The sequence below is a fragment of the Pistacia vera genome, unplaced genomic scaffold, assembly GCF_008641045.1.
Source record: "Pistacia vera cultivar Batoury unplaced genomic scaffold, PisVer_v2 Contig236, whole genome shotgun sequence".
In the NCBI taxonomy this organism is placed as follows: domain Eukaryota; kingdom Viridiplantae; phylum Streptophyta; class Magnoliopsida; order Sapindales; family Anacardiaceae; genus Pistacia; species Pistacia vera.
Genome location: NW_022196042.1, coordinates 391,877 through 403,469, shown reverse-complemented (window position 1 = coordinate 403,469; position 11,593 = coordinate 391,877). Strand labels below are relative to the sequence as shown.

Sequence of the window (11,593 nt, the reverse complement as noted above, 5' to 3'; positions counted from 1 at the left end):
AGCCGAGCCGACTGGTAGGCTGCTTTTCCACCTCTAATCCCAATTGGTCCAACCAATACATTCACCAAGTGCATGCTTTAATGAAAGTATAATGTTGTAATTTTACATCAAGAGAATCTAATAATTTGACTAAAACATGGCCAAAAGCACTGCTACTTCTCTCCAGTAGTCTATAATTCCCGAGCCCCCTCTGAATTGTAGGGCAAGGATGGCCATTACGAATATCAATTCAAAACTGAACCTTAATGTACAGAAAATCAGTCCCAACTGTCCCGACTTCTTCGAAATGCCTTCTTTATCTGAAAGGGTCTTTTTACTTTAAGGCGTTTCTGCTCCCCGATTGCAGCCCTTTAAACATAAGACAATTGGTCAATCCTAGCCTTCAAAATTCAAGAACACTAACGGAGGGTTTATTTACTTAACACTTTATAGAGTTTAGTTACACCCCAATACTCAATAGTTTTAAGAAGGCATATATGGAGTTTGTTTTATATTGATGATATCTAAAAAAGAATTTCCATTTTTTAAATTTGCTTATATGTCCTTTGATTGATAGAGTAATTATAGTATAATCATATCATTTAAGTGAATATTTGATTGAAAAAAAAAAAAAAAAAAAACCGAAAGACTTGAAACTGTTTATGTTTAACTGGTACTTTTGTTGAGATTGCCAGTAGAAGTGAACACAGAAAATTCAAATTTCACCTCTAAACTACATAGAATCAAAATAATTCAAATGAAGACCAGCATAGAATCAAAATAATTCAATCTATATTATACAACATAGGTTGTTTCAGCACTTACAACTTAGCAATTTCTTCTTCTGCTCTTCAGAAGGAGGTGGTGGGACGTAAGAGGCCGCATCAATGTTTGCCTGTTTAGTGAATTCGTAAGAGTAAAAGGTCACAGTTACGAAAAAAATTAAAAGCATCCCACAGTGGTGTACATCTACTTTAGATTAATGTAATGAATGTCATTATGGTCAATTCTTTAATGTACCAGACAAACATGCAGATAAAATCTTGTCTAAATCATCAGCATAAGATCATCAAGGGCAGTTTATATATTTAGAGCTCTATTTTAGTTATGGAAAAAATATGACAGCGACTTATCATTGCTGAAACAAAGTGAAGCAACAAGCAACTACGTACTAAGGTACCTGTAGTTTTCTCCAAGGCATCTTCAACGTTACCCCTGAAGAAGAATGGACAATCAAACTATTTGCTTTACATACAATATAAGCAAAATGGACAGCAGAAAAAGAAAGAAAGGAACAGAACTAACTTCTGTGTTCTAGTCTTTTTGAAATTACAATTTCACCATCCTTGTTTATCGATTTTCTCCTGTTTACATACAAAACAACCATTTGAGAACCTGAATAAAGACACAAATGGCTACCATGACCAATTTCGAGAAAGTAGTCACAAACTAAGAGTTAAATGAAATTCAAAATGAGGCCATCCATTTGTAGACACACCACCCACCCATACACACATTTACACATTCACTCACACATGCACATAGACAGCAAGGATTATTCTTGGGGTTATTGCACCTCTTGACAATTCAAGAGGTGTGAGAATGTTTGCTTGATGTAAGCCACAGGAGTTTGGGGTGCCATTCATGATATCACAAGATGACTAAACAATTTATTCAATCAAAATTACTGAACATTTACAATAATCTAACTGAATACAATTAAATGATTTTCAACTGAAAGGAGCACGAAAGCTAACTTAATAACACAACAGTCACATATTTTCAGAAAAGTCACCTAAGATCTCTCTGATAATTTATAATCTCTCTTGTATTTAGGGCTAGGAAAGGGAAATACTGTCATTCAGTTCATAGCTGATAAAATCCATACCTCCCATGTCTAGAATCCATATTTTACTAGACATTATCTTGAAACTATTTATTTTACCATTTGTAGACCCATTCACTGAACTGGAATTATGCATTCTAAAACTATCTATTCTCCAGTTTTGGCACTTTTTAACATTCACAATTTCATCATACAGAAAAATATTAAATTTTAGTCATTATAAATCTTTGGATTCTAAAAATAATCAGAATAGCCTTAAGAAATCCTAGGTGATATAAAGAGGCCCTACTCTCGCTTCTTTTTTTTTCTTTTTCTCTATTATATTAAAGTTAAAATCTCACAAAACTGACTGACTGACTGAAGCGAAGCTCAGAACCCTATAATCCATATAATAGAACTCTTATCCCTGTTCCTCTCTTGATTAATTTTATTTTCATGCAACAATGACTTTCAAACATACAATAAGAAATGATAAAAAACAAACCATTTGCATATCCTCTGTCTGACCCTGTCAATCAGCAGTACGCATTTTTACATTGAACGCATGTCCACCTTAGTGTTCACTGTAAAATCAATTACAGTCACATACCTATTAAGAAATGCGAAAACCAAATTTGTGAAAAATTAAAACACAAAATAGAAGTAGAGGCAGCATACCTTTGTTCACTTTTGACCTCCAGGCCCACCACTTCGAGCAAAGCTAACATCACAGATCTGCAAGCAATGCTGATTGGTTAAGTTTATGATGACTTGTCTCTCTAAACGAAAATGATAAATTAAATTTTCAAGTACCTAGCGTAATTTAAGGATGGGGTCATTGCCACAGAGCTGGCTCGCTCTCGGCTTCTTGCAATAGTTGCTGAACTTGAGAGAGCCAGCTGTACTTCTGGACCTTCTTGTCGAGCCGAATCAGAGCGGCGCAGCGAACCGCCAAAACTACTGAACGCTGGATACTTAACGTCTAAGCCAGTAAAGTGAAACGGATCGTGTGATATGAAAACGGAGAGGATAGGTCGATGTGAAGCATTTCTTTAAAGATCGTGTTTGTTTTGCTTAATTGTCATTTTTTTTTTTTACACCCTTTTCAAGTGAAATGAAAACCCTAATAAAACACAGCCGATGTTATTGGTGGTTGCTGAATTTGAAAATTATACTACATGCTCCATTAAATATACAAAAGATTACTGCTAGCCTTACTTTCTCTTACTACTCTAATAATAAGGTGAAAAAGTAATCCGCCCGGCCCAGCCCGACCCGGCCCGCGGCGGTTACATGTTTTGGCGGGCTGGCTCAACCCGCCCGCCAACAAGGCGGCCGGGTTAGGCCCGCAATTAAGGGAAAGTGGCTGGCCCAGCCCGGCCCCCGCCACCCACCCGCGTTAGGCACGGTCCGGGCCGGGTTAGCCCGATTTTTTTTTTTTGTGTTTTTTTTTTTTTTTTTGTTTTTGTTTTTTTATTTATCTTTTTAAATAAATAATTTAAATATAATTGTTTTTTAGTAACTTTTCAAATATCAATAATTCAATTCAATTCATTTTTTTTTTTTTGTTAACATTTCAAATATTAATTCAATTTAATACATAAATTGTAATATAGAAAAATTAGACTTTTCATTTATCAAAAAAAATAAAATAAGAATTACACAATTATTGCCTCGTTAAAAACCTCACCAAGAAAAACCCAATGGGAGAAAACTTGGTAAGAAAAAAGAGTGCAATAATTGATAATTAATTTACAAATTACATTTTACAAAACAACTAAATTGGGGGTGGTTCACTAGGACCTCCCTCATCTGTATCATCTATATTACAAAATTGAAATGATCTACTAAAGCATTGTCGATAACCTCGTATTGATCTTGATGGCAGCATCGTTCCAATCTCGAAGACATGTGAGACTTCACCTCATTTTTGGACAGCAAGTTTAGTCCTCCTTTCATTAAAATCCTCCACTTGCACTAATGTTTGTTCGGAATGAGACGGTTGAGACAGGAACAGCGAAAACATCCAAGGCAGTCTTGATAATACCGGAAAAATACATTTTCTGGCTCTCCAATACTCTAAGAGATCAAAGTGACCTGTTGAAAACATTTCGGGGGTTGCCAAATATTGTTGAAGTTCATTACTCTGCGACTCCATGGAGGACAGCAATTAGTTGTGTGGTTGTTGGTGGTGGTTGCGTCTGAAGAGGAGGCTGTGCTTGGACTCGGGTCCTCTTCGGCCTATTCAGTGCATTCCAAGAGAATAAGTCTTCATTTGTTTCTTCTCTCTGCTTCTCTTCGCTCACACCCTCTTTCGCGACGTGGCGACGGGTTCCCATACCTGTTTTCATATTGGAAATACTTCGAAAAGACTATTTTTTACCTCCTCCTATTTGATTGATATATTATCGTTTTGTAATTTTCACTTAAATTGTCAAACCATTTCTAAACGTGCTAATTTATTCTAGGATCAAATATAGCCCTAAACAATAAAGAAAAGGAACGTTCTCCAATATTTCAAAAAATTTTTTCCATTGCCTTTATTGGTGCATGTAAATTTCTCATCTTTGTTTTTTTGTAAATACTCGGAAATTTTTATAATTGCATGTATTACCAATGGACTAGGGTAATCACACCAGAAAGTTGTAAAGTGGCTTGGTAAAAACATTTGAGAAAGAATGAAATACTTTAGCTATCTTCCAATTATTTTCTACCAATGATGAGGACCTCTATTATTTGCTACAAATACTAATTATTAGCATAAGGTAAACTGAATCAAGCATTAAATAGTAATTATCCATCTAACAGGCAATCTAATGCAAAGTTCTAGGAGACATATTTGATTTTATACAAGCTTCTTGAAATTCAGCCAGCATTTCTTTTATTACTACTAGTAATCCAACTAAGATTCCCTAATTCATCAATATTTTTTTTAATTGTTTTCAATACCACTTTTCACAATTAAATTATAACATATGCACAACGTTGGTGAACAAACTTCAAATTATTATATAAAAGATAATTATTTTTGAAAAAATTCTATAGCTTTTACTATTAGACCTTGTATTATCTAAAGTTAAACTTATCACTTATCAATAATATCATAATCTTCTAAAACTTCAATAATTTTATTATAGATTTCTAAACCAGCATAATCCACATCCATTAATCTAAATCCTAATAAAATTTATTTAATTTAAATTCTTATCAAAATAATGACTATCACACAAATATAATCTTGTTTAGCTATACCACTCCATATCAGCAGTTAAAGCCACACTAATGACAGTAAAAATTTATTTTTTTAATTCTAATTTCATTTTTTTAAAACAATTTTATTAAATTATTTCTAGTTGCAGTTTAGAATAACTTTTTAATCCTGGAAAAAATGAATTTTGAACAAATCTTTCAAATATTTATCTTCTGCACATATTAATAGGTTTATCAATGCAGCAATAATAAGCTAACTGTTCCCTATATACATCAGAATTATAACGCCAAGTAGTACCATATTAGTTATTTGAGTTTGATTGCTTTCTCTATTTCCATGTTGATTAATATTGTTTATTAGCATGCCTTTTAAAAAGTACTAGTACCATTACCTGAATCAGCTTTATAAACATTTGCACAATATTTGCATCTTGCTTTCTTGACTTGAACGCCATTTTCTGTCTCGTAAAACCTTGTCGAAATGCGCCCAAACGTCTGATGTGTGTCTGTTTTCGCTTTCGATGGCAGTTGGATGATCCCGCCCAGCTTGAGATGAAGTTGGACGAGGACGACGATTACAGGACGACGATTACGAGGACGACTTCTAGAACCACCGGGCGCTGTTGGAATTGACGGCATATTTTGAGGTGTATCGGATTCTAGACTGGGATTGGGACAGCGGGACTATTTGAATCTCCTGCATTCATAGTAAAATCAGCGGGATTAGACTAGGATATAGTTTTCTTCCTCATTGAAATTGATGGGAGAGAAATATCTATCCATTGTAGACTTGTAGTTGAAAAAAAATGATGTAAAGAAATAAAATTAAAGAAAGAGATTTGGAATATGGAAATTGGAAATATGAATTGAAAATTGCAAAACCTTAATTAAAATAAGAGCAAATTGATAACAAAAATATTAAGAGAATAAATGAATAATTGAAACTTTGAGAGTTGAGAAATAGAGATTAGAATAGAGAATATGAGAAAATGAGAGAATTTGAGTTGTGAGAAAAATATGAGAGTTTAGGTCCAATTTATAGAAAAAAATAGGGAAAGAAAATGACGAAAAAGACCCCTCCAACGGCTATAAAACGGCTAGATTTCAAGGGTAAAAGTGTAATTGAAAAAAATAAAAAATATTTACAATTTTTTTTTTTCGGGCCAACCCCGCGGGTTGGCCGTTGGCAACAGCCAACCCGCCAGCAACCCGCCGGGTTGCGGGCCTCTTGCAAAGAGGACAAATTAGCAACCCGGCGGGCCGCCGGGTTACCATTGTGTAACCCGGCCCGCCCGAGGGTTGCTGGCGGGTTGGGCTCAACCCGGTGAGCCCTCTTTTTTACGGGCCGGGTTAGGGTTAGCCCGCCTAACCCGGCCCATTATTTCCAGCCATGAGTAGTAATTGACTTGATGCTAATGTGGCAGATATCGTCTCATATATCACATCAGTAAATTACCACGTCAACCAGTCCCCAAAAAAGTCCCAAAAATTAAAAAAATTAAAGGTAAAAAAAAAAATTGATTCAATCCATCTTTCCCACAAATCTATTTTGTAATACTTTCTTTCTAACTAGTATACTCTTGTAAAATAATCAGTAAAACTCATTAAAAATATACATAAGAAAATACGCATATAAACGAGTAATAAAGTATGAGCTCATATTTAATTTTTCTTTATATACAAATATTTACAAAATATACTCAAAATAGCAACTTGAAAGTGTAGCCCAATCCCTTCCGTGACATTCCGAGTGACCGCAACTCACCTATTATCTGCAAAAACATTGAAAACAGCGGAGTGAGCACTAATTGCTCAATAAGTAAACCCGTTATGCTACCCTTCTCTCTCCGTTGATTAAATCTTGAATTTTCTTTCCTTACAACTCATTTCCTGAGTATTCTTTATTCTTTCTTTGTTCTTCTCTCTGTTCTTTCTCTATCCTTTCTCTGTTTGCTCACTGTTTTTCTCTCAATTTTCTAACTGTTCACTACTCATGATAATGAGCATGGTATTATGCATATTCATGATGCAAATGCACAAATGCATAGATTATACATTTTCTTTTATATTTTTCTTATTCTGTTTCTTATTCTTTATTTCTTTATTTCTTTCATAGTCTTTCTTTCTATTCTTTCTTTTCTTTCTTTCTCTCTATTCTTTCTTTTCTTTCTTTCTTTTCTTGCCGATCGGACTCAGTTGAGGCATGTATTTGGAGCCTTGGTTGTGTAAGTGAATTCTCTAATTCTGGGTGCAGTCCTTATCCACACACACTTCTAACAGACTGTACACTTATTCTTTCTGAATTCTGAGGCCGCTCACTAAAGGCGGCGTGCATGTGAGACTCTGTCACTCATGGGCTCCCCATCGCAACAACCTTCTCTTCTTTTTATCTTTTTACACTTCTTTAACTAAAATTTTAGATTTGAATATCTTAATATTCTCATTTCTTTCTATTTTCTCTTTTAACATATTTTAGTGCTTTTACATGCTCTTATGAAGATGTATGTATGTAGATGGTTTCATGTAAATAATTCTTTCTAAATGCAAATGTTTAAATGCAAGGATGCCATGTAGCATAAAAATAAGTTTCTTTCTACCATCTATAAACTCATATCAATTTATAAATGAATAAAACTCATGAATACACTTCTCTTGGACATTTCATCAAATATATTGCATGCATAATCAAACTCTAATGACTACAATTCTATCTCTTTCTCAAGCCACCAATATTTGGAGTAAAACTCCCTTAAACAATTACTAAACCTGTCCAAAACAATACACTCCCAAAAATTCTACTCAACTCTTTCAAACTTCAACCAATTTTTGTAGACACCACCCACCCATACACACATTTACACATTCACTCACCACATGCACATAGCAGCAAGGATATTCTTGGGGTTATTCCCCTCTGACAAATTACAAGAGAGAATGTTGTCCTTGATGTAAGCCACAAGTTTGAGGGTGCCATTCATGATATCACAAGATGACTAAACAATTTATTCAATCAAAATTACTAACATTTACAATAATCTAACTGAATACTAAATGATTTTCAACTGAAAGGAGCACGAAAGCTAACTTAATAACACAACAGTCACATATTTTCAGAAAAGTCACCTAGATCTCTCTGATAATTTATAATCTCTCTTGTATTTATGGCTAAAAGGGGAATACTGTCATTCAGTTCATAGCTGATAAAACCATACCTCCCATGTCTAATCCATAATTTTACTAGACATTAATCTTGAAACTATTTATTTTTACCAGTTGTAGACCCATCACGAACTGGGAATTATGCATTCTAAAACTATCTATTCTCAGCTTTTGGCACTTTTTTAACATTCACAATTTCATCATACAGAAAAATATTAATTTTAGTCATTATAATCTTTGGATTCTAAAAATAATCAGAATAGCCTTAAGAAATCCTAGGTGATATAAAAGAGGCCCTACTCTCGCTTCCTTTTTTTTCTTTTTTCTCTATTATATTAAAGTTAAAAATCTCACAAAACTGACTGATCTGAGCTAGAGCTCAAAACCCTATAATCCCATAAATACGCCTTATCCCCTGTTCCTCTCTTGATTAATTTTATTTTCATGCAACATGACTTTCAAACATACAATAAGAAATGATAAAAAAACAAACCATTTGCATAATCCTCTTTCTGACCCTGTCACTCCACCAGTACGCATTTTTAACATTGAAACGCATGTCCACCTTTGTCTTAAAATCAATTACAGTCACATCCCTATAAAAGATGCGAAAACCAAATTTGTGAAAAATTAAAACACAAAATAGAAGTAGAGCAGCATACCTTTGTTCACATTTGACCTCCAGGCCCACCACTTCGAGCAAAGCTAACAGTCACATGATCTCAAGCAATGCTGATTGGGTTAAGTTTAATGATGACTTGTCTCTCTTAAACGAAAATGATAATTAAATTTCAAGTACCTAGCGTATTTTAGGGATGGGGTCATTGCCAGCGAGCTGGCTCGCTCCTCGGCTTCTTGCAATAGTTGCTGAACTTGAGAGAGCCGAGCTGATACCTTCTTGTCGGAGCCGGAATCAGAGGCGCGCAGCGAACACCGCCAAAACTGACTGAACGCTGGATACTTAAACGGTCTAAGCCAGGTAAAGTGAAACGGATCGGTGATATGAAAACGGAGGAGGATAATGGTCGATGATGAAGCATTTCTTTAAAGATCGTGTTTGTTTTGCTTCTAATTGTCATTTTTTTTTTTTTTACACCCTTTTCAAGTGAAATGAAAACCCTAATAAAACACAGCCAGATGTTATTGGTGGTTGCTGTTAATTTAAAAATTTACTACATGCTCCATTAATATACAAAAGAGTACTGCTAGCCTTACTATTCTCTTACACTAATATTAAGGTGGAAAAGTAATCCGCCCGGCCCGCCCGACCCGCCCGCGGCGGTTACATGTTTTGGCGGGCTGGGCTCACCCCCCCGCCAACAAAGGCGGCCGGGTTAGGCCCGCCAATTAAGGGAAAGTGGCTGGCCCAGCCCGGCCCGCCAGCCCTAGCCCCCGTGTAGGCACGGTCCGGGCCGGGTTAGCCCTTTTTTTTTTTTTTTGTGTTTTTTTTTTTTTTGTTTTTGTTTTTTTAATTTTCTTTTTAAAAAAATAATTAAAATATATTGTTTTTAGTTAACTTTTCAAATATCAATAATTCAATTCAATTCAATTTTTTTTTTTGTTAACATTTCAAATATTAATTCAATTTAATACAATAATTGTAATATAGAAAAATTAGACTTATTCATTTAAAAAATAAAATAAGAAATTACAACAATTATTGCCTCGTTAAAACCTCACCAAGAAAAACCCAATGGGAAAAACTTGGTAAAAAAAAGAGTGCAATAATTGCTAATTAATTTACAAATTACATTTTACAAAACAACTAAATTGGGGGTGGTTCACTAGGACCTCCCTCATCTGTATCATCTATATTACAAAATTGAAATGATTCTACTAAGCATTGTCGATAACCTCGTATTGATCTTGATGGCGCGATCGTTCCCAATCTCGAAGACATGTGAGGACTTCATCATTTTTGGAGCAATTTTAGTCCTCCTTTCATTTAAAATCCTTCCACTTGCACTAAATGTTTGTTCGGATGAGACGGTTGAGACAGAACAGCGAAAACATCCAAGGCAATCTTGATAATACCGAAAAATACATTTTCTGGCTCTCCAATACTCTAAGAGATCAAGTGACCTGTTGAAAACATTCGGGGGTTGCCAAATATTGTTGAAGTTTCATTACTCTGCGACTCCATGGAGGACAGCATATTAGTTGTTGTTGTGTTGTGGTGTGTGCGTCTGAAGAGGAGGCGGGCTTCGACTCGGGTCCTCTTCGCCTATTCAGTGCATTCCAAGAGATAAGTCTTCATTTGTTTCTTCTGCAGCTTCTCTGAGATTTCGCCTCTTTGCGACGCGGTTCCCATACCTTTTTTCATATTGGAAATATACTTCGAAAGACTATTTTAACCCTCCATTTGATTGATATATATCGTGTTAAATTTTCACTAAATGTCAAACCATTTTCTAACTGCTAATTTAATTCTAGGATCAAATATAGCACTAAAACATAAAGAAAAGGAACGGGTCTCCAATATTTCAAAAAAAATTTTTCCATTGCCTTTATTGGTGCATGTAAAATTTCATCATCTTTGTTTTTTTGTAAATAACTCGAAATTTTTATATGATGTATTACCATGGACTAGTAGGGTAATACACACAGAAAGTTGTAAAGTGGCTTGGTAAAACATTTGAGAAAGAATGAAATACTTTAGCTATCTTCCAATTAATTTCTACCAATGATGAGACCTCTATTATTTGCTACAAATAACTAATTATATTGCATAAGGTAAACATAATCAAAGCATTAATAAGTACTATTCCATCTAACAGGCTATCTAATGCAAAAGTTCTAGAGACATATTTGATTTTATACAAGCTTTCTTGAAATTCAGCATTTCTTTTATTACTACTAGTAATCCAGCTAAAAATTCCCTAATTCTATCAATATTTTTTTTAATTGTTTTCATACCACTTTTCCAATTAAATTAATAACATGACATGCACAACGTTGGTGAAAAAACTTCAAATTATATTAAAAGATAATTATTTTGAAAAAATTCTATACTTTACTATTAGAACTTGTATTATCTAAAGTTAAACTTATCACTTTATCAATATATCATAATCTTCTAAACTTCAATAATTTATATATAATTCTAAACCACTAATCCACATCCATTAATCTAAATCCTAATAAGATTTATTTAATTTAATTCATTATCAAAATAATGACTAGCACCAAATATAATCTTGTTTAGCTACCACTCCAAATATCACGTTAAAGCCACACTAATATGACAAGTAGAATTTTATTTTTTAATTCTAATTTCATTTTTTTAAAACATTTTATTAATTATTCTAGTTGCAGTTTTTAGAATAACTTTTAAATCCTGGAAAAAATGAATTTTGACAATCTTTCAAAATATTTATCTTCTGCCATATTAATAGGTTGATCAGATGCAGCAATATATAA

At 34.0% G+C, this 11,593-nt stretch overlaps 1 pseudogene; it reads right to left on the bottom strand.

Annotated features, from left to right (window-relative positions):
- Nucleotides 1-313: 313 nt before the first annotated feature.
- Nucleotides 314-9,317, bottom strand: LOC116131650 (annotated as a pseudogene).
- Nucleotides 9,318-11,593: the final 2,276 nt, after the last annotated feature.